General features: G+C 37.5%; 1 protein-coding gene across 1 annotated transcript in view; it reads right to left on the bottom strand.

Moving 5' to 3' along the window:
• Positions 1–23,399, bottom strand: part of Kctd8 (potassium channel tetramerization domain containing 8) — a 247,163-nt gene that overhangs the window by 38,531 nt on the left and 185,233 nt on the right. The gene's annotated exons all lie outside the window — the stretch shown is intronic.

The following is a 23,399-nucleotide window of genomic DNA, read 5'->3' as shown; positions in this document are numbered from 1 at the left end:
CAAATACGGAAGATAAGCTATTAGAATTGAGAGTGTTCGCATCTGGGTACTGAGGACGGACAGAATAAAGGCTTCTCTGTAAGGTGAAGGAGTAAAGCCCAGGGCGAGCGAGTCAGGGCACACAGACCGCTGAGTGTTCTGAAGAGGACAGCTCAAGATGACAATAAGGATAGTCTCTGCCATGATCTTTCACTGGCAGATATCAAAAGAGAGCTGAAGAAAAGACCTTTTAAAATGAATTAGGGAGAATGGATGCTGGTGGTTTTTTTTTGTTTTGTTTTGTTTTGTTTTTTTGTCTGTTCATATTAGTTTCTCTGCTTGTCACTAGACAGAGGAAATAATTGGAAAGAAGTGCAGCCTTGTCCAAGGGCAGACAGCGTGCATGGTGAGGTGGCATCGTGTCTCTGCTTTGACTCCACAGGGACCAAAGCCGAAGGTAGCTCTGTGACACACCCCTCCCTTCTCCTTTTAGTCACAAGAATATAAGCCTCTACCCTATGGCAGGCCCTACTGGGAAGCAACAATGAGTACAGCAGAGAACATTTTTGCTCTCTGGGCCTGGGCATACCTAAGTGACCTTAGAGAAATTACCACTTCTATACAGGTGATGTTGTGTTTGTTATGATTTGATTTTTAAGAGACATTTTCAAAGGTTTAGATTTATGTTCCATTCTATCTTACATCCCTTTAACGGTAGCACTGGCAAGTGCACTTACTCTGAAGCCATGCTCTAAGAAATAGACTGTAAGAGAAATGGTCTGGAACCAGATAAACTCCAACTTAATAGCAATTCAAGGTCATTAAATGAAAACAGTGAATCGGCAGCATTGCAAGGTCTGCTTCGCCCATGAGGGACACAGTCCCGAACTCCCAATCAATGCTTGAAACCATACACAATGCTGCAAAGATAGTGTTCTCATAAGTCCACATATAATGGGGAACATCCTTCAGTCAATGGCCTTTGAGAGGCTGGACCAGGTTGGATGTAGCTTTAGGTACCAAAAAGCCGAAAGGAGAGCCAACTTGACCTCTTCCTGCTTGCCACACCTGGATGCTGGATCCCATTCCTGTTTCCTCATTGTAATCCATGAGTTTCCTTTTTAATAAAGAAAACTTAGTATACCCTATTCTGAGCCAGCATGGGATTCCATTATTCATGTCCTCCCCCATCTAATGTGTATTGTTTCATACATATCTATAATAAACTTAAATTTATAAAATTATGATAGGGTGAACTTAAGCACTGAAGTACACACACAGAGACCTCATAACTGAAGTGGCTACTGAGTGACCAGTGGCTCCCAGCTAGCACATCAAAGACACACAAGACACAGAGACCTTAAATGTGTGGCAAATGATTCCATCATGTTTTTCCAGATGAGTGCAGTGTAAAACCTGGCAATTTCCTTTTAATATTTGGAATTGGGATTGTCTGATTGTAATTAGCACTTGAAATGCCATTTGCAGCTAATAGAAAGGTAAACAGGAGTTGGGAACTGTGATACAGTGTTGAAAGATGAGCTGGTTGTCCTCTCATGGAGCCCTGTTCTTTTTGGAGGAGGTCTTTTTAGGAGAAGGAAGATGTAGGGGGGCGCTGGGAGGAGCTGGAAGAGGAGCTGTGGTCAGGAAGTGTGCATGAAAGAAGAATCTATTTTCACTTAATAAAAGACAGAAGACTACATCTCATTCAACACTCGAAAGTTCCTGTGCAGAAGCTTGAGGGAAATATTCAGGTCAGAGTCATGGAGAAACTGAGAAAATGAGACTTAGACCTTTGTATGTTATATAATGAATGTCAATAAAGCTTCTCTCTCTCTCTCTCTCTCTCTCTCTCTCTCTCTCTCTCTCTCTCTCTCCCACTCCCTTTGCCTCCCATTCTGAGAAAAATTGTTTCTCATATACAAAAGTTGTGTGTGCCAAGGGAACTTTTGTCTGTAACAACACACTATTTGTCTGCGTTTAGTGCACATTTTCTGGCTACACCAGAACCTCCTTACACATGGTTTGGCTTTCCATGATTGAAGTACCAATATCATTTAGTGAAGTATCTCATTTGTGTGCAAGTTATTTTAAGTGGCAGATGCTCCACACTCCCACACTTATCCAGAGAGTAGTCCATCAGCCCTTCTCAAAACATTCACTCAGCATTCCAGGCTTTTACTCTGCATATAGCTTTCACCACAAGGATGGTGGATTGGCAGTGGTTAATGAGAGGCTACTGACAAGGCAGGGTGGGGCTAAAAAGGTTTCAAGAGATGTTGATCCACAAGTAAGGATACAGAAGATGCAGGACACAAGGAGGCAGTAGTTACTCTGACCTAGGGAAAGCCACCAAAATGAAGTCATGAACTCAGTCCCTGCCTACCTGCAGCCAAGAGAAGGGGCTGAGGAATGCATATTCTGAACCCCCATTCTCTAGCACTCTCATCTTCTTTGCTGCCACCTACAGCCTGAACCCTAGCAATAGCCTGTCTCCTGGGGCTCAGAGGTTGGAGATGTGGGTAGTTGGGTTTCAAGGGCTCCCTCTAACCAGTAGGTCAAGCTTACAACATGCTCAGTAAAGCAATATGAGGCAGATGAGGAATAAGTATATTTATTTATTTTGGACTAGAGATGACATCGATAGGTGTCCTAGGCTATTCTCAAACTCTACATCCTCCTACCTCCTATTAGCAAGTACTGTCACAGTTACAAGCATGTTTGTACATTCGACGCTGGCTGGACAACTGTATTCTAATGAATATTTCAGCTTTGTATTTTGTATTCTCTACTCCAAAGTTAATGTCATTCGGTAAGTCTTGCTGTGTTGACATGTGATTCTGAGGCAAGTTACATAGAAAGGAAAGAAGTCTTAATTGCTCCCACTTGGCATTCTAAGTTTGTGTTGCTTGAAATATACATCTTGATACATGTTATTAGGTTAAGTGTGTATAAAAAGGATGAGTCTAAACCTCCCAGAAGATTTTGAGGAAACAAAATAACAGATAAAATGAAAATGCATGCAACAGGGATCATTTCCACTACACATCCTTGTTTCTAGACTATGGACAGAATTTCTCCTGTACCTTTAAAGAGCATGCCAGTGGTAGACTGGCCTTTCACACCTCTCTTACTGCCTTAGCATCACAATCGCTATGATGAGACATCATCACCAAAGCAACTTGAGGAGAAAATGCTTTGACTTATACTTCCACATTGTAGGCCATCATGAAAGAAGTCAGAACAGGAACTCCAACAGGGCAGGAACATGGAGGCAGAGGTGATGCTGAGGTCATGAAGTGGTGCTGCTTACCAGCTTGCTCCCCCTGGCTTGCAGAGCCCGTTTTCTTATAGAACCCAGGACTAGCAATCTTGGGATGGTCTCACCCACAATGGACAGGACCCTCTTCCACCAATTACTGATTTAGAAAACGCCCTGCCGGCTTGCCTACTGCCCAGTCTTATGGAAGATGATGATATCTTGTGTCAAGTTAGTATTAACTTGTCAGCACACAGTCCTTGTCACTTCTCTCTCAGGATGGAGGGATGATATCTGGCTGGTACGTGATTCTGGATAGTATTTTCCCACCCCTTTTATTTCTGCCAACTTTCCTTCATATGATGCACCGTAGACTCTGCTCTTCTGAAGGACAAGGTTAGCACCGCAGATGCAGGCATTGCATACTGCTGTTGGAAATAGGTAGGGGTGGGTGGGAGGAAGTGGGCTTGTCTTTAATACAGGGAAGTAAACCTATTCATTCATATAATCACATAAGAACAATCAGTGGTACCCGAGTTGTTAGTTCTGTTTTCCAGCTCAGGTGGTCAATAGTAACACTATCTTTAAATCTCTAGCACTCCAACACATAATACTTGAATGACTTTCTGGGAAGAAAAGAGGAATGATCTTTACTGTTGTATGCTGAGAAGCCCAGCAGCAACTCTCTTAAAGAATGGACAGCAGAATTCTCGAGCCCTTCATAGAGACAATTTCATAGCAACCCTCACCCACCCCCTGGGTCTCAGCAGGCCAGTCACGGGAGCAGGGGGATGATTCTGTAAATGGATCTCAGGTGCTGGAGAAGCAACAAGCTGCTGAGAGACTGAACAGAAACCAGTGCAGCAGCTGAGGACCAAATTTCAGCTTCTATTCATGTGTAGATAACATCTAAATCTGCTTCTATCATTCATTTCTCCCTTCCCAAACGACCTTCTAAAGCCAACAAGAAATAAACAACAACAAAAAAGCAAACCTTCCCAATATCCCCACTTCTCACTCTCTGGAATCATTGTTTATCTCAATTTCCCTTTTCAAATTCTATTTCTCCAAATTGAACAGCTTTCCTCTGCTACAGCTTTCTGCATGTACCATTGCTTCTACTGAAAAGGGTCTCCTCACCTGGGTTTCAGTTTCTTCTGCCAGTAAACCTTGTTCATATTAAGCTCCCCCCACCACAGCTAAGGAAACTTTTATCTATAATACCACACTGCTGATATGGTTTTAGTATACATTTTTTTTAATTATAGTGGAACTTGTGACAGCTGGTTTTAATTGTCAACTTGAAACAATCTGGAATCACGTGTGAAAAGAATCTAAGGAAAGGGTTATGTAGCATGAGGGCCAGCTTGTTGGGGTATCTGTCCCGCCAAGTACAACACAGTCGGCAAATCCCAAAGAGAATCACACACAAGACTCCAAAAGGTTATAAACTGATTGGCCCATTAGGTCAGGCTACTTATTAGCTCTTATAACTTATGTTACCCCATTATCCTTATCTATGTTAGCACATGGCTCCGTACCTTTCTCAGCAGGGCAGGTTACATGCTGCCTCTTCAGTGGTCTGCACAGGAATGGCTGAGGGACCTTCCTCCTCCGTAACCTTATTCTATTCTCATTGCCCCGCCTCTACTCCCTGTCTGGTTGACCCGCCTATACTGCCTGCCTGGCCAATCAGCGTTTTATTAAAATATGATTGACAGAATACAGACAATTTTCCCGCATCAGGGTTATGTACAGAAGGTTTGCTGTGAACATATCTGTAGAGAGTTACTTTCACTAACTGATGTAGGAAGACCCAACCCAGAGTGGGTGGCATCATTCCTTAGGCTTGGGTCCCAGTCTATGTAAGAAAAGAGAGGGAGCTGAGTAGTAAGCATCAATGCACTCATTTCTCTGTGCTCTTGACTATCGTTGTGATGTGACAACCTGATTCAAGTTCCTGCTGCCTTGACTTCGCTACAGTGATGGCCTGTCACCTGGAACTGTGAGTCAAATAAACCTTCCTGCTCAAAACTGCTGTTTTATCACGGGGGTTTGGTCACAGCAACACGAATGAAACTGGGACAACTGTTTCACGTTCTTACACTCTTCCATCCCTCTTCCACTCTTCATCCTAGTTGGTCTTGCTTCGTTCAATACCATGAGCAAAAGCACTTGGGAACAAAGTGGTTTATTTCAGCTTACCAGTTCCAGTTCATCTATGAGAACATCCAAGGGAAGCTCTCGTGGCAGAGACGATGGATGAATGCTGCTTACTCGATTGTCCTTTCTCTGCCTTTCATATCTGCCTTTCTTATTCAAAGTGGGCACACGATACCCCCACACACACAGTTGGCTGAACCCATACTAATCAATTAGCACTTAAGAAAATACATCAGAGTCATGACAGTCATCGGGCAGTCTGATCTAGGCATTTCTTCAGCTGAGGTTCCTTCATATTGAGTGTCCCTAGTTTTCTGTCAACATGATTGTTGAAGTTAACCATAATACTAGCTGTAATTTTTTGTTTTATTTATTGCTGTTTCATTTACTATTTGGTTAAGGATTATTTCAATCCAGATTATAGAAACCCTATGTAGTATTTTATTCATCTACTATTTATGATATTTTTAATTAATGGAAAAAGGGTGAATGCAAATATAGACACCAAAGTGTGCATTTATCATGTGGGTGTACATGATTGTTGCTGGCAAAGTAGAATTTTAGGCCCAAAGAGATGACTTGGCAGTTGGAAAGCTGGTTAATTTTTCAGAGGACTAAGAGATCTGACACCGTCTTCTGATCTCCATGGTTACCAGATATGCACATACATACAGTTGGGCAAAATATTCATACACACAAATTAAGATAAATTTTCAAAAGAGATTTTATGGATCTTTGGATACAGGGCTTCAGTATATTTTTTATTAAATTACTGTCTATTGGAAAGTAAACTTCTATCTACATGAGACTTGGAATTTTTCTGTTTTACAAGTAAACATGCTTATTTCATTTTTATAGCCTTAAGTGTAAATTATGCTGAAATACAAGCAAATAATTTTACTGTTCATATTATTACCCAATTTTTAAAGTCTATATAATTCACATGTATAGTGCCAACATATATATTTCTTTAAATATCAACGTGCATGAATAAGTTTTCTACATTAATTCATTCCCTAAATAGTTGTTGCAAAATCAGCAAAACCTTTGTTTTATCTTGTTTTTGTACAGGGTGTTCCTCTGTATCCTAGGCTGGCCTCAGACTAGAAGCTATCATCCCTCTTTGGCTTGCTAAATGCTAGAATTACTAACATGTGCAGCCACACCTGTCACCAGCATGTGCTGCTGCACCTGTCACCAACAGTTTAATAGTAGCTTTAACTTGTGAACAAAAACACAAGGTGCTAGACATCAGAACCACACTTGGAGTCTGCTCTTGGGGGAAAAAAAGGGAGCATATGGAAAAAAAGGGTTCTAATTAATCTTGTAAACCTCTAGTCTTATGCAAGGATAAAGTCAAACAACCTGTTCATGTAAATGAGAAAAGTCGTATTTGCATTGTCCCTTCACCAAGAGGCTTTCTCAAATTATATATTGTGTGCTTGATTTTTGATAAAATCTGTTGACAAAATTAAATATAAAATAACCACAATCTATTCCTGTTTGTGAAATTTCACAGAGGGTTTGATGCTGTGGTAGTCTCTAAGATGCATCCCCTCCAAATATGCAAGTGGAGGGACTGAGAATATAACCTCAAAGGCTCAAATTCTAGCTTCCACAGCTAAGTGAACCCAGACAAGATGTATAACTTCTCTGTGCCAACGTTTCCTCAGTAGTAATGTGAAAATAATAGTATCACGGACCTTATAGGATCATCCCACAGATGAAACGGCGACACACAGGATGTCTGGAGAACAGAACAATCCATGCTTATCATTCATAGAAAAGCATTCTTGGGAACTGTATTATTTAAGAATCCATCCTGTAATATACAGGGTTTTTAAATATATATTCAGTGGGGGAGATAACAACAGTTTTTAAGCAGTTCATGCTATGATTCTGGAGCCTTCTGATGAGGGTGAGAAAAAAATCATACATTTGAGATTTGGGGGATTTTTTTTTGAAAAATAGTTTCACTGTATAGCCCTGGCTGGCTTGGAACTTGTTAGGTATAAGGCCATCTTTAAACTTATGGAGATCCTCCTGCCTCTTTCTCCAGCATACTATAATTGAAGAAATATATATATATATATATATATATATATATATATAATATATATTAACAGTTTAATTTTTATTTTTTTTTATTTTTTTTTCCGATTTGTTTATTCAAGTATGCGAAAACACTCTTTTCACTTCCTCCCCTCCTCCCAATACCCTCCCGCTCCCCCTACTCCCTCTCCTCCTCCCTCACCATTCCCAAGAGCAGTCAGGGTTTCCTGCCCCATGGGAAATCCAAGATCCTCCCCCCTCCCTCCAGGTCCAGGAAGGTGAGCATCCAGACAGGCCAGGATCCCAAAAAGCCAGTCCATGCAGACGAAACAAGACCCAGTGCCATTGTCAATGGCTTCTCAGTCTTCATTTGGACCTTGGGGGCTCAGTCAGCCCCCATGTCAGCCACGTTCAGAGAATCCGGTTTGATCACATGCTCGTTCAGTCCCAGTCCAGCTGGCCTTGGTGAGCTCCCATCCGACCAGTCCCCTTGTATCAGTGGGTGAATGCACCCCTCGCGGTCCCGACCTCCAGTGCTCCAAAGTGGGTCTCCGTCTCTATCTCCATCCATCGTCGGATGAAGGCCCCCACTTGTTTTGCTTTCCTTGCTCACGATCTCCCTCCCTCAGTTTCTCATTTGGACCTAGGGAGCCAAGTCCTGTGTTCCAATATGTGTCTCTGTCTCTATCTCCATCCATCGCCATATGAAGGTTCTGTGGTGACATGCAAAATATTCATCAGTATGGTTATGGGCCAAGACCAGTTTAGGCACCCTCTCCTCTGCTGCTCAGAGTACCATCTGGGGACCTCTCCTTGGACCTGGGAACCCCTCCAGAATCAAGTCTCTTGCAAACCCTAAAATGACTCCCTTATATATATGAGATATATTAAAGGAATATATGTGTGTGTGTGTGTGTGTGTGTGTGTGTGTGTGTGTGTGTGTGTGTGATACCTGGACAGATTTGGTAGCTAATTTATTAAAGGGAAAGATAACATTGGCAGTTAGGTTTTGAGAACATTCATCATTCTTCCTTTATTGTTCTTATCACGACCCTGATGCCCCCATTGCTGTGGGCTTGTCTTCTTCCACAGTGAGATGTACGCCCTCTTTTGCCAGTGAGCTTCATCTCTCAGACTCTGTCTAGTTTCCAAAGTAGTTTGATTTCTATTCTTAATACCTGGCTTATAGGATAAAGCCATCCTTGAATATTTGGCAAGTTTTCTTTTATATATCACACATAACCTCTCCATATGGATTTAGTAATAAATAAATAGGGAAAAATACTCACTAAGACCTCTTTCAAGAAACACTGGAACTCTGTACAATTCTGTTTGTCAAGACTCTGTTGATAGTCTCCATTACAGGAAGTGGGTTCCCTTGAAAGACTCTTTGAATCAATTTGTAAAACTGCTTGAGGCATTAACAGATGATGTCTGGAAATTGAGAAGTAGCTGGTGCTTTCTTGGCAGTCAAAAGTGGTATCCTATATAAAAACACAATCTCATGAGCTTTGCATGATTTGTTCTGAAGAGATTTGCCCGACTTCATTGCTCACATTTATCCCCATCCCCTTAGCTGGAATAAAAGAGACGCTGGAGACTTGGTAATTGCCTGTTGTGTAGTGCTGTGCATGCTTACCTCATCGCCTGCATTGCTGGTTGCATGTTTTCATATATATCTTTAGTTTTCCTCATAAATAATTTTGACCAGAAGGGATTTATTCTTGTCTGTGCTTGTGAATAGATTTCTCAACTTTTCAAGGGCTTTGTCTTCAGGAGTTGGAACTGAGCTGATTTCTACAACAGTATTTAAAATGCTTCTATGTCTGAAGGTCTACAGTTATAAAGATAAGTTACTCATGGTTAAAATGACATGTATAGGATGTATGGAATACCACCACTAGCCATTATTCAATTGCATAAAATCAATAGGGTTTCAGTTATTTTACCTAGTCCATCAGAAGTTATTGAGAGTCCAGAGAATCTGGCCTTTGTTTGCTTTCCCATGATCCTTCATGATCTCAGGCAGGACCACTTGTGCCTTCAGATCCAAACTCTGCACAATTTATTTCAGGTGCTGCCTCACAATACCAAGTCCCCCTTAACTTTTCAGTGCTGAATGTTACACTGTCCTCATTCTTTCCAACTGCAAAATCCTTAATTTGATTTTTCAATTTCTTTTGTGTTGGGCTTGCAAATATTACTGATAAATTTTCCATATATTCTCTTTTCTAAATGATGAAAATGAAAACCACATGTATCAGGTTAATATTAACACTCGAAACATTAAAACTTTCAAAATGTAAAGGTTATAAAATGTGAAAAGACTTTTTAGAGCTCTACAGAAAGCATTAGATTAGGGGGTTAATAATATGTAAAACCAAAATAAAATAACATACACTGGTTATGAATGTGTCATTTGTGGCTTGATAGTCCTAAGACTATATGCAGGCACTATCTCTAGTTAAGTATAAGGCAATTAGATTGATACACACATAATGGTTACCTTCTAAGTCCACAGTCTCTGGATCCAGAAATTTATCCAACTGACACATGGGAAAACAGAACCTTCTGCCCTGAGTGTGTACAGGTTTTCTTCTTTCATTGTTCCTGAATCAAAACCGTGTTTGAGAAACTGTTTGCATGGCATTAACATTGTTATGGGTTTTATAAAGTAAAATAATTATAATAATTATTATAAGTAATTATAAGGGATGATTTAAATATATAAAAAGTGGATATAGGTTTTGGGGGAAGAAGTATGCCATTTTACATAAGGGATCTGGATATCCTGATATTTTAGCCTTCAAGCAATAGGAGCCCTTAAATTAACTGTCTGAAGATGATGAGGTGCAACACAGAAAAATAAATGCCCTCAAGCATGCTCACAACCCATATAGTCCTCAAAATCCTATAGGATCAGCTCCATTTCATGAAATGAGTAAAATGTAGCATAACATAACAATTAAACAAATGTTAGTGACATTTAGAATCTAATCATCTTCTATAGCTAACTCAGTAATTCCTCAATAATCATATAGTAACACATATATGCAGGATATACAGATAATTATCACTTATGGATATATTTATTTATGAAATTTACATTTTAATAATTACTAACATTTGTTGATCTATTGTTTGTGTATATGTATGTGTGTGTATACATTGTGTGTGTGTGTAAATTGGATCATATGTGGAGATTACTGAACAACTTATGGAAATTGGTTCTCTCTTTTCAGCATCTGTGTTCGAGGGATCCAATTCAGGTTATTATGCCTATGTGCACGCCTTTGCCCAATGGGTCATCTCAATGGCCAGTAACGTCTACTTTTATGAAAGACAATTGCTTCCTTGTACTGAAGAAAAATCTCAGTTCAGTGAAATAGACAGTATCAAGCCAAGTAAGAGTCTTTTATGTCTGTTAGGTGGCAAACAAAATTAATAAGATTCAAAATAAAATAAAACCTCATATTTGTGAGTACACATCAAACTTTTAACCCACAGAGAATAATCTCTGATAATGATGCTTTTGAGTTATGTAAACGAGTAAGCATAAAATACCTTCCGGTCTGGTCCTTAAGCCTAGACTGAGGCTCTTTTCTGTTGTTGTTGTTGTTGTTGTTGTTGTTGTTGTTTTGTTTTGTTTTGTTTTTGTTTGTTTTTCAAGACAGAATTTCTCTGTAGTTTTTGAGCTTGTCCTAAAACTAACTCTTATAGATCAGGCTGGCCACAAACTAACAGAGATCTGCATGACTAAGGCTCTTTTATGATCGCAAAAAGGTTTCTCCATTCTGCAACTCAGCCATTGCTTTAGCAGAGTCCAGTGTTGCCTTTCAAACACACGCCAGCCAGCCATCTTTAGACTTGCAACTATTAAATGTGAATAAAATGTCCCTAAACTGTAACTATTCTTGATAGGGATGCCAGTCCAACACAAGAGACTCACCTAATACTTGGGCGTAATTTTCAGTCATCCAACTTTTAAAAGGCATTCTATATTTCTTTTTAACTTTATTTTTATTATTAGTATGTGCATCTGTGTTTGTGTTTATGTATCTGCATGAAGTAAGTGTGCAGATTCATATGTGCAGTGGATGCATGTGGATTTCAGAAGGAAACTTCCCAGTGCCCATTCTATCATTCCACAATGGGTTCTGAGGATAAAACTCAGGTTGTTGGGCCTATGTAGCAAGAGCCTTTACCTGCTGAGCTGTCCCAGCCCAAAGCATCCTACATTGATGTTTTCTCAATTTGGCAGCCTTGTGTCAGAAAAGACCAGCCTAACCCAAGCAGCACACGTCTTTAGTCACTCACCCTTTCCCTCCTCATATGCCTGAGCACGAGCATTGTGTTTTTGTCATGATCTTCATATTATGCATTGAAACATTTATTGAGCTTGAAATTTTATGTTTTCTTGCAATACTGATAATTTATTGTGAAAAACCTTTTTAGACCATCTGCTATTTTTCCAGATTCTTGTGAATAAGACAAAGGGGCAATCTTTCTCTGTTTCTTTCTTTAACATATAAAAAGGCAATAAAAATAAAGTACAAATTTTATATTTATGACTTTCAAAGCTACACCAAAAGTGTTTTAAAAAAAGGGGGAGGATACAATAAAAATATCTCCTACTCTGTGAACATTGTGCATGGTGTATGGTTTAATAAATATGTAGTTTACATATGTTTTTACTTTTACAGCAAAAATAGTATTGTACTGTCTTTAATTTTATTTAGATAAAAATATTTTATTGTAAATAATTTGTCTTATAATCTAGTGAAGTGATGAAGAATGCTATCAAGAAACATGATCAAAAGTTTAGCTCTATCAGTGTTAAAATGTCAGTATTCAAATAACCCATAAGTCAGCAGTAAATTCAGCTTAATTGCTATTTTTTATTAGCAAGCAATAAATCAAGTAACAGACTTATTGCATTAAAAAAAACAACTTTCTCATGTGAACCAGTCTGAAGCTGTTTTGTTTTTTTTTTTTTTCTGGAAATAAGATTCCTACCTTGTAGACCAAAAAGTACTTGAATTTGTTAAACAATATAGCATTCAGAACACAGCATACCTTTGTTTCAGTCAATCAGTTGTTTTTACATGTGTTTTGAGCACTGCACCTTTTCATAGTTTGGTTAGTGACAAGTAATAATAAACAGACAAATGACACCATCTTCTATTGATTAGAAATGGGGTATAATGGAAAAATCTGAACTGCAGATGTTGATGGGAACACATAAAGACAGCTGCAGAATCTACTCATTTCCATTACATGGGGAAATTTTCAAAACCATTGGAAAGTACTATGGATTCAATCTATTTAGAATCCACTAAAACAGTCCTCAAAATATGGAAGATTGAACGCTTTACATTCCTGGCAAATAATTCTCCTATTCCTATTGAAAGGGAACTCTGAAGCCATTGGGTCTCTGTTGTAGCAGCTGCTTATCATCCTCATGGCTGGATGTCTCTCAGAATGAAGCCTTGCTCCGCTTGCTTCAAGTTTGTCTTTCTGCCTATGGTCATTGACCTTTTATTCTCATATTCTTCATGGAACTTGCTCTGTCAATCATACCTAATTCCCAGAGTTGAGATATATATATTTCTTTCAGAAAAAGGGACAAAACTTTCCCAAGGTTTGGAAAACAAGCCCATCGGTATCTTAGATTTACTAGCTATGCTTATTCTTCAGTTGTCCTGTTCAGTGTCTTTGAATAGTCGTCAGTCCTTGATCACTGCATTCCTCTCCTAATACTAAGGTTCTGTCTTTCTCTGGTAATAGTCCTGTCTACATCAATTATGAGCGCTACCAAGTTCCTAGCCATTCCTCAGCCATTCACTTATTTTCCTACCACTTGTGGTGTACAGCCCATGAATTGCTGCCCGACATCTTCTGCTCTAGTTTCAAACTCTGAACACGTTAAACAGCTGTATGTTTTCCCTCATTCTTACCTTGAACTTTATCAAGATTTCTTCTTCACTTTAATATAACAACTCCCCTTATATGGCATATTATTTGGAGACTAGTCGTTTCCAATTTCTATCTCCAATCCAGGCATCTATTTTTAAACTGTTTTTTACAGAGCTCTAAATTATTCTCTGCTCCTCTCCCCTCCCCTTCAACCATCCCCCAAGCTCCCAATTTACTCAGGAGGTCTTGTCTTTTTCTACATCCAATGTAGATTAGATCTATGTAAGTCTCTCTTAGTGTCCTCATTGTTGTCTAAGTTCTCTGGGATCGTGGTTTGTAGGCTAGTTTTCGTTGCTTTATTTTTAAAAATCGTCTATGAGTGAGTACATGTGATAATTGTCTTTCTGTGTCTGGGTTACCTCACTCAAAATAATGTTTTCTAGCTCTATCTATTTTCCTGCAAATTTCAAAATGTCATTTTTTTCTACTGCCTAGTACTCCATTGTGTAAATGTACCACATTATCCTTATCCGTTCTTCAATCAAGGGGAATTTCAGGTTCTGGCTATGACAAACAATGCTGCCATGAACATAGTTGAGCACATGTCTTTGTGGCATGATTGACTATACCCAAAAGGGGTATTATTGAATCTTGAGGAAGGTTGTTTCCTAATTTAGCCAAGAAGAAAGCATATATCTCCCTACTGGCCATGGTCACCACCAGAATGGCTCACAAATCAATCAATGATATTAAAGAATTCCAGACTTACCAAACTATCCCAGTTGCAATACGCCCTGTCCCATAATCCTTATATCAACTATTTTAGATATGCTTTCCCTAACTCTGTTTATAGAATCAATGATTCCAAGTAGAAAAAAGTTGGGTTCACTCTTAGCGATTTATACTTCTCAAAGTAATTGTTTCTTTCTGTGAGTTCTAATGATTTGTGATTAGTCTTTTCAGTTTTGTTCTCAATATTATCGTCACTAATCATACCTTTACTAAACTATCTACCTATATATCCCTCAGAACATTTAACATAAGATCTACCTCCTTCATAAACTTTTAAATATGCATACACTCGTGTTAACAAGAGATTTCTTGAACTGTATTACCATGTAAAATCAATTTTTTAACCATGGCAACCATTCTCTCTGTTGCTAAGAGTCTATTTTAGATATTTTATACAAGCTTATGATCCTGGTCCTGCTGTCAGGTTTAATTTATTATCTTGATACACCCTACAGGTTCAATCTGGTTGCTACCTGTGGCATTATTTCTTTCTCTTTTAGGCTGAATAATAATAACATAATGGCTATAATTTTATAGCATGCTTTCACTTTATAGTTTATGTCTCCTTTTCTTCATTTATTTCTATATGAAACTATTCTATTTCTAAATATTGGCTAACCTGAAAAATGACATAATGAACACTACTTGGAAAATTAAAAGCTTCCCTACCATGAGGCATTCTACCTTCTGGTTTTATATTCAAAGAAATATAAAATGGAATTTTGATAAGACATTATAGATTTTTCACTATTCTTTTGTGCCTCTGGTCTTATGCCTTACTACTTTTAATGTATATATGTGCTGCTGGTGTTACTTATTTTGGTTTTACAGTGGTAGTGATTGAACATAGGACTTCAATTATTTTTCAATGGAAAACAATTTCATTTAGTGTAACTTTTTAAAATTTGTGCACAGCTATGTGTGTAGACATCACCCACTGCTCAGATTAATATGTGTTGTGAGTGACCACCTAAGCAGATCATCTCCACTGAAACAGGAACATATATTATTTATTTATTACATTAATTTATTAAATTAATTAATTTCTTGTTTCCATCACAGTCACAGCCTCACCCTCTCCCTTCTCTCTTCCCAGTCCCTTCCCTCTACTTCTGTTACTCCCCCTCTCTTTTCAGAAAAGGGCAGGACTCCCTTGTATATCAATCAGCCAAGGCATTGTTTTCTATGTTTTTAATAAAGGAAAGCATTTGATTGATGGGGTGGCTTACAGTTTCAGAGGTTATATAATGAAGATGAGAAACTATTTCTATGGTGTACAACCACAGATAGAGTCATACACTCATACTGCACAAAGCTTGATCAGAGTACGGCTACTTTAAGGCATTATTTTCTATTTCTCTTCAGGATACCTGTTCAAATATGTGTTTTAGGGAAGAGATAAATTTTTCACTTTAGAATTCCTTACAATGGGATCCAGAATCACACAAACTTCAGAAAAAAATGTATTATGTGAACAAACATTAGCACCTTTGTGTAAGGTTTGATAGATAAGTAAGCCTGCATGATGTCCTATAGATTTAAAAGTTACAATTGCAAAATGGGATTGGTGAAAGATATGAAAAAGAGGGTCAAGGGGACAGAAAAAAATAGCATGTGTAAGTAGAGACTGTTCTATACTCTTGCTTTCTTTAGATGTCTTCATTTACTACAGAGTTACCACTAATATAATTGTGTGCATTGCAACAGACCATGTTCTGATTTAATGCGAATCATATTTACATGTTTAGTTTTATTTCTGACCCAAATTTGGCTATTTGAAGGAGAATTTTCTCCCTACAAATTAAGGTTATCGATAGAAAACAATAGCTCTCACTGGAGGGTTATCTTTATAGTGATGTGTCTTTTCTTACAACTACAGGCCATTCATCATTGCCAATGTCAGTGGGGTTTTTGTGCCTTTCCTTAACAGTGTGCAGGGTTTGGCAAATAAAACCCTACATAATCATAGATGTGCCATATCTGAAGCCATCCCATATAGGGATTCACAGGCAGTACTTCTATATGCTTGTTCTGTGCTAAAGCACCAAGCCAAAAAAAAAATGAGCTAGAGGAGTTGAAGAGAAAAGAAGTAGAAAGAGGGAAATGATATACATATTGTACTCATGTATGAAATTCTAAAAGAATAAATAAATTAATGAATAAAAAACCCACTTTCCTGAACCCAAGTGGACAGAGAAAAGTCTGAATATTTCTAACTCTTTCCCTGTCTAATCTTCCAGACATTATCTTCTGAACACTCTGTACCTCTCAGCCTGAGCTACTCTCTCACTATTGCTTCAAAGAGGCCTCAGGTGAGATCTTGGGAATTAAGTGCTTAATCAAATCAGAGGTTCAAAAAATAAGACTTGAATGCTCCTGTATTCTGCCACTTTAAAGCCTCTCAGGCACCAGCAATGCATTCTTTCATCGAGGCACCCTCAATACCAGCTCTCTCTGTGAGTTGGAATTTTGGTATATCTTATAACAAAACCCAAGGACTTTCTCATCTGAACATCTTAAGATATGGTTTGCATGACTTATTTTTATTGTATCTTAAAGGAATGGTGCATCTAAATCATTTTACCATCCCCGAGATATTTTCTTCTTATAATTTATCTTTTTCATGAATTCTTTTCATAATAGGACATATCATTCTCACATCCTTGTATCAGTAACCCAGTCTCATTATTGAGAGCTTTAATGGTAAAAAATAAGCCTTTTGTCCAGAAATTGATAAATAAAGAAAAAAATTGTTCAATTGAGCACACATATAAAAATGTATACATCCCTAATAATATAAACCAAAATCTATATCAGATAAATTCCAGTTATAATTATGAGAGGAAAATTACTCTGTGGCACTAAAACATATGTGGCTCTACTGACTCCCAACATATTGGTGTTCTTCATAAAAGAAATAAATTACAAATTTGTTTTTAACATATAGAGTCAAGTGTTTCTGTTAACCCAAGAAGAGTATGAAAAATAGAACAATAGTCTTGATCCATTGACCTGCAATCTTCAATATATTATAGACAAGTATTTAGAGAGGCTGATGAAGAACTTTTGGCTACATAATGTATAGATGCAGGAAAAAGTCAGATGTACTTAGGTATATAAAATAATCTAAGATTCAAATAAAACTCTAAATTTCAAATAAAAGCATACAATAAATAGGGTAGGTCCTGAAGAAAAACACATATGTGAATATGGAGTCAACATGTGTTAGCTGTGTTCCTTCCTCAGTTCTCTTGTCTACTATACAGTAATTTCCTCTAAATTGAAGCATCCCTTTCCAAAGGAAGGAGGGAAACTCATGAGACATGAGCAGTGGACAAGCCACAAACCTTCAAAAGGGATACTTCCAAGACTCACAAGGAATCTTTCCAACATTATAGAAGCAGTAAATAATTGTTGGGGAACATATCCTATCAGTGCAAATGCCTGAGAGGAAAGCTGTACAGCTGCTTATAAGTTGTGCAGAAAGCCCCTGGGATGTAGCTCCTGTCGGCGCTCACCCAGATGCATCACTGAATATGGTCAGATGCATCACTGAATATGAATATGATCAGCTGTCGCTGAGCGCTACACTCTTCTGAAAGTAACCCTTCACCCATACTCTTGGTTTGCTGAGCTAGACTTCCGTAGCACCTTTTCTTGTGTCAGTCACTGATGCTTTATCTGGATTCAGTATACCTTATGTTACATTTTCACAGGAAGATTCTCATGCAACACTATCAACAACTAAAGAGGATTATAGAAAGATATCTCTCTATTTTGCTGGTGGGGATGTAAGCTGGTGGTACATTTTAAATACCTTCTGTTGGACCAACAATTTTCTCTTTTACTATACTCTATTTAGTAGGGTACATATTTTTTTAGGAGAGACAGGCAGATTGGTGCTCCCAAACCAGTCACATAATAATCACTAGAATTTGTGAAGGTATCCTTCATATGACAGAAGAAATTGAAATGATGTGATTAAATTCAAGCTCTTTAGGGGTGTGTTTATATAGGCAACCCTGGGTGAGTTTCTCTGAGGATTAAGCATATGCATAATTAGAGCAGTGGTAAGCCATGAAATAAGGAAGTAAAGGTGATATCAAAAAAGAGAAAATCCAAAGAATTAAGGTAGCTTCAGGATTGGGGGTAGTCAAAAAGCTTGGGCTAAAGCACAATGTAAAAGTTTATTTCAGAGCTCTGAGTTACAGATGCATTTGTGTTGTTTAAATTTTTTATATTTTCTGTTATTTAATATGGATAAATTAAATACTTTCTGTTGAAACAATAATTTCCTTCATTACTATACTGTAGCAAGGAACATGGTATTTTGATGTGGGATTTCTCTCTGTATGCAGTGATTACCACTGGTTGATACAAAGGCTGCTTTGGGCCTATAGCAGAGCTATAGGGGAACATAGCTAGGTGGGGTTAAACTAAACAGAATGCTGGGAGAAAAGACGAGAAGTTAGAGAGAAGCCATGTCGCCCCACCAGATACAAGATGCTAGAACTTTAGCTGGTAAGTCACAGCCACCTGGTGATACACAGATTAGTAGAAATAAGTTAAATTAATATGTAAGAGTTAGCCAGTAGGAAGTTAGGGCTAATGGGCCAAGTAGTGATTTAATTAATACAGGTTCTGTGTGATTATTTTAGGACTAAGCAGACACAACAAACAAGCAGCCTTCCTCCAACAAATTGACACACTAACGTGGTGAACTAACTCCATGTAAAACTTGAGAAAGCTTAAAAAGAAATCTAGACACAGAAGAACAGAGTTAATCATGGCTTGGTAGTGACATTGTCTTGGATGGGCTCTGTTTGCTAGAAGCAAGCAGAATCATGGCTACTTTAGGAAAGGTTTTCCTGACTCAGCAGTAGAAGAAAAAAAGCTGCACTGTTTTGAAATGCCAGCTTTCTGGGCCATGCTGCCAGCACGAATTTTGATTTCTTTTATGAGACTGAGCATTAGCATGGGGTTTGTGAGCAATGTGTTGTGCCTTACTTTTTGGCAACATGGACCAGCTGTGTACCTAGAGATGGGGCATGTACATGACTCTTGGGGGAAGCAAACAGCTCTGCCATGCAAGATTGGGTCTAGCAAGCAGGCATTGCCTTTTCTCACCTGCAATGGCACAGCTTAAGCTTTTTAGAAGAAATTAGCATTTTAAGAAGCATTCCTGTACAGTAAAGAATTGCAGATACACAATAGGACAGATTCAGACATGAAAGAATTCTAAGTGAGTCACTGTTAGATAAATGTATGTAGGCTTCAGAGAAAAGAAATAGAGAGTTGTAAAAGGAAATAAAAGGTTTATAAAAAATAAAGTCTTTAAAGAGACAGAGTACAGTCGTATATTAAAGAAGTAAAGATAATAAAATAAATATTAAAAAGTAATAGAGTAAGAAAAGCCATGCAATGATGGAGTATACACAGAGAGTCTGGATTATATATATTATTGTGTTTTCTTTGAACTTTTTTTTACTATGAAGGAGCTAAGTACAGAGAGACATTTTATTGTATGGGCTGCTAAGCTAAACCAGCATGTATAATATAAAGGTATTTTGACTTTAGAATTTTGGTCTAAGGATATGTTACTTTGGAAAAGAGGTTCTTCTTTTGGTTCCACAGACAATGAGAACCTGTGAAATCCTTCTAGGCTAATGTGGTTTTATGGAACAAGACCCCCTGAAAGGTCACCTTGAACACCCCTCAAAAATTACTTCACCCAATAAAAAGCAGGAAGCAGTTTGAAAAAGAACTATGCCCATAGCCCCAAATATTGTTTATAAATGTTTGTTGACATTTAAAGAGAAATATGCTATAGAGATTTGCATTGGTATGGATCTTGGTTTATTGATACAAATTTAAGGTCAGTTTTATTATACTCTGTATATGTATATTTCTGCCCTTGATTAAGATATTGTGTTTGTGCAGCTCATTTAAAAATGTAATGTACAATTAAGAAATATAGGCAAAAAGATAATCATCTATAACAATCAAGCTTGTAGTCATGTTAGATTTTCTAGATGTATAGAGATATATTTCACATGAATAGAGATTTTTTCAAATCTTTCAAAGACTACAGAATATGGCATTTAAAATGTTTTAAGTACATAGGCTTTTTCATGACAATGAGACACACCTGCTCCTGGCAGCACCAATCTACTTCAAGAGGAAGATGGGCACTGAAGAGGCTCCTTATGGAGTTGGTTAACCATTTGAGCAAGAAACTGCTCTTACTTAGACTGCTTAATGAACTGGGCATGCAGGACCTGCAGAGAAATGACTGCTGAGCTTTCCTAATGGTGAGATGATCCATCAGGGTTCCTGCTTCATGAAAGAGGTTGCTAGACATTCTTCAGAATACAGAAGAAAGTGACTGACAAACTGCAAATACAGGGGGAATTGTCTTTGAGATTTCCTGCTTTGTGGAAAAGTCTGCTGGATACAATGAGTCTATAGGCTAAAGAAGGATGCCCAAATGGTATAGAAGAACTTTGAGTGACTGTCCAGGTAGTGAGATATCTCTCTCAATTCTAGAGATTTGAAAGTTGCTTACAAAGAACTTATTGTTTACTTAGGTAATATTATATCCTTCTGGAGTCTTTGATGGATTTGAAATATTTATAGTTATCATTTTCCCTAGTAATGATAAAAGATAAAATATATATAAACATTATAACATTATAACTGTACTTCTTGCTTGATCACTATTTTATTATATGTTATTTTACTATGTTAAAGTTAAAACTTTCCTTTTCATTTGAACAGAAAAGGGGATTTGATGTGGGACTTCCCTCTGTATGCTGTGATTACCTTTGATTAATATGAAAACTGCTTTGGGCCTATAGCAGATTTATAGGGGAACAAAGCTAGGTGGGGAAAACTAAACAGAATGCTGGGAGAAAGGAGGAGGAGTTTGAGAGAAGCCATATAGCCCCAACAGAGGCCAGATGTCAGAATTTTAGACAGTAGGCCATAGCCATGTGGCAATACACAGATTAATAGAAATGGGTTAAATTAATATGTAAGAGTTAGTCAATAAGAAGCTAGAGCTAATGGGCCAAGCAATGATTTAATTAATCCAGTTTCTGTGTGATTATTTTGAGCTTAAGCAGCCAAGATGAACAAATGGCCCTTCTCCAACAGCTTTTCAGAAGAGAACCTGAGGTTTTCTGTCAATAAAGTTTGCTGCTTTAAGTTTAAAGCAGTTTTTCTTATCTAGAGTATTGAATAAGCACATTGTGATAGTTTCGAACCACAGAATACATGTAGTGTTGAAAAATGATCTATAAATACATGAAATGCTATGAGTGGTATAACCCATATAATATTGTTAGAGTCTCTATACAAACAATAAAAGTTGTATGATATAAAGTATATAAAACCAAAATATGGCATGGCAAGGGAGAACATACTTTGAAACTCAGTACTGGAAAATGCTTAGACAGAAGGATCCTAAGTTCTGAGCTTGTCTGCTCTCTAAGTGGGCGCTTGCCTCCAAACTCAAAAACAAAACATGGAGCAAAATAATCATTTTGGAATATTTGAATAACTGCTTTCTATGTTGGAATAATTTACATCTGGGTTGAGTCCCAAGCACAGAAACCTGCAGAAGTGGTATCCTGAAGTGCTACTAATGCTCATGGACTAAATTTTGTCAAGACTGACATTGGTTCTTAGTCTGTGAAATTTATCAATTTAGTGTATTTTGTTTACACTTTAATTAAAATTGTAAAAATATATCAAAAATATGACAGAAATTTAATTTGATTGACAAGAGGAAGATTCAAATCTCTGTAAATTTAAATTATTAAAAATGTTCAATGATTTTTAAAAGTCATCTTAGATAATTGATCAAAACATAAACTAAGGACTTTCTCAGGTTTTATTTAAAACCTGAAGCATTCTCTTAAGGCCCCAGGGTCTTGCCTGAGGCTAGCAATTTCTCTAGGGTTTATCTTCAGGCCACGCATAATTAATTGAATAGTTAATTGAAATACACATACAAAGATATTCCCTCGAGGTCATAGAATGATGAAATTTTCTTCTTTAATTGCTCATGTCCCTGTTGGGACTAGAACCTTAGTTCAGGGTTCATTTTTACCTATCCTCACTTTTGGCTACCTATCTTTCTAGTTCTCTCAATTAATCAAGTTTTTTTTCCCTTATATCTAAGGGTATACCTAAAGCCTTCTGCTTTCTGCACCAAGTGCCAAGAAGGAAGAACAGGGCACAGTGGCCTCAGAATACTTCACAAAACCTGAAAAGGAGCAGTTAGGGCTCCTTCTCTTTATCCACTGTTGCAGTGGAAAGCAGCCATTGTCGAGATGCAAAACTCTTGATTTATTGGCTGAAGTTCATTTTGTAAGGACCACATAACTTCATGGTTGGTGATATGCATGGATAACCTCATCTTGACTAAATTAAACTATACCAAATTCACTGCAGTTTACAATTTTTATTTCAATTAGCATCAAATGTAATGTATTTTGAGTTGCTGATTGTATTTCAAGATGTGTTTCAGAAACAGGGAACATAATGAGACACTAAGACGTTGCATACTCATGGAATGCATATATTCACAAGTCAGATTCTCATAGTTCACTGACACAATGCTATGACACTATAGCAATTGACTTGGATGCTGCAAAAATAGCTGAATATTCAGAATTACATAATTTGTATTAGGAATAAAATACTGAAAAATGGGAAACACATGTATACTTATATTAAAATACTCCCATTCCTTTAATATACTTACTTTGTATTATACACATAGCAAGAAAATCTTGCAAGCCACATTTTAAATTTCACCTGCAGGCTAGCTTTGCATTGAAACATGCTAGAATGAAGGTCTTACTCTCTGTAATTTGAGAGTAATTTCTCAATTTTAATTTTGCTAGAGGATATGTGTAATTTCTTTTTTAATTCTTGACAAAATAGTGTCTGACATTTGATTCTTCTATTCTTGTAACACATACTAAAGGAATAGAAGCCAGAACTATTCACCATCCTCCACTCCAAATGACATACTTATCCTAGTTTTTTTTTTGACTAATATTTTAATCTGTCTATACTGGGCTGTTCACAAAAGTCAACTGATTCTCCTGATGATAAGTGATTAAACCACAAAAAGCCAACTAGGCCTCAGGCTTTCAGTGTTATAAATGTTCAATATTTTTAGAAACCTAAAGATATTTAAACATGAGAGCAACAGAATTCAAGGGTT

The sequence above is a fragment of the Myodes glareolus genome, chromosome 8 (assembly GCF_982192425.1).
Source record: "Myodes glareolus chromosome 8, mMyoGla1.1, whole genome shotgun sequence".
Taxonomy (NCBI): Eukaryota; Metazoa; Chordata; class Mammalia; order Rodentia; family Cricetidae; genus Myodes; species Myodes glareolus.
Note: the sequence above shows the minus strand (reverse complement) of the source record. Positions and strands in the feature narration are given on the sequence as shown.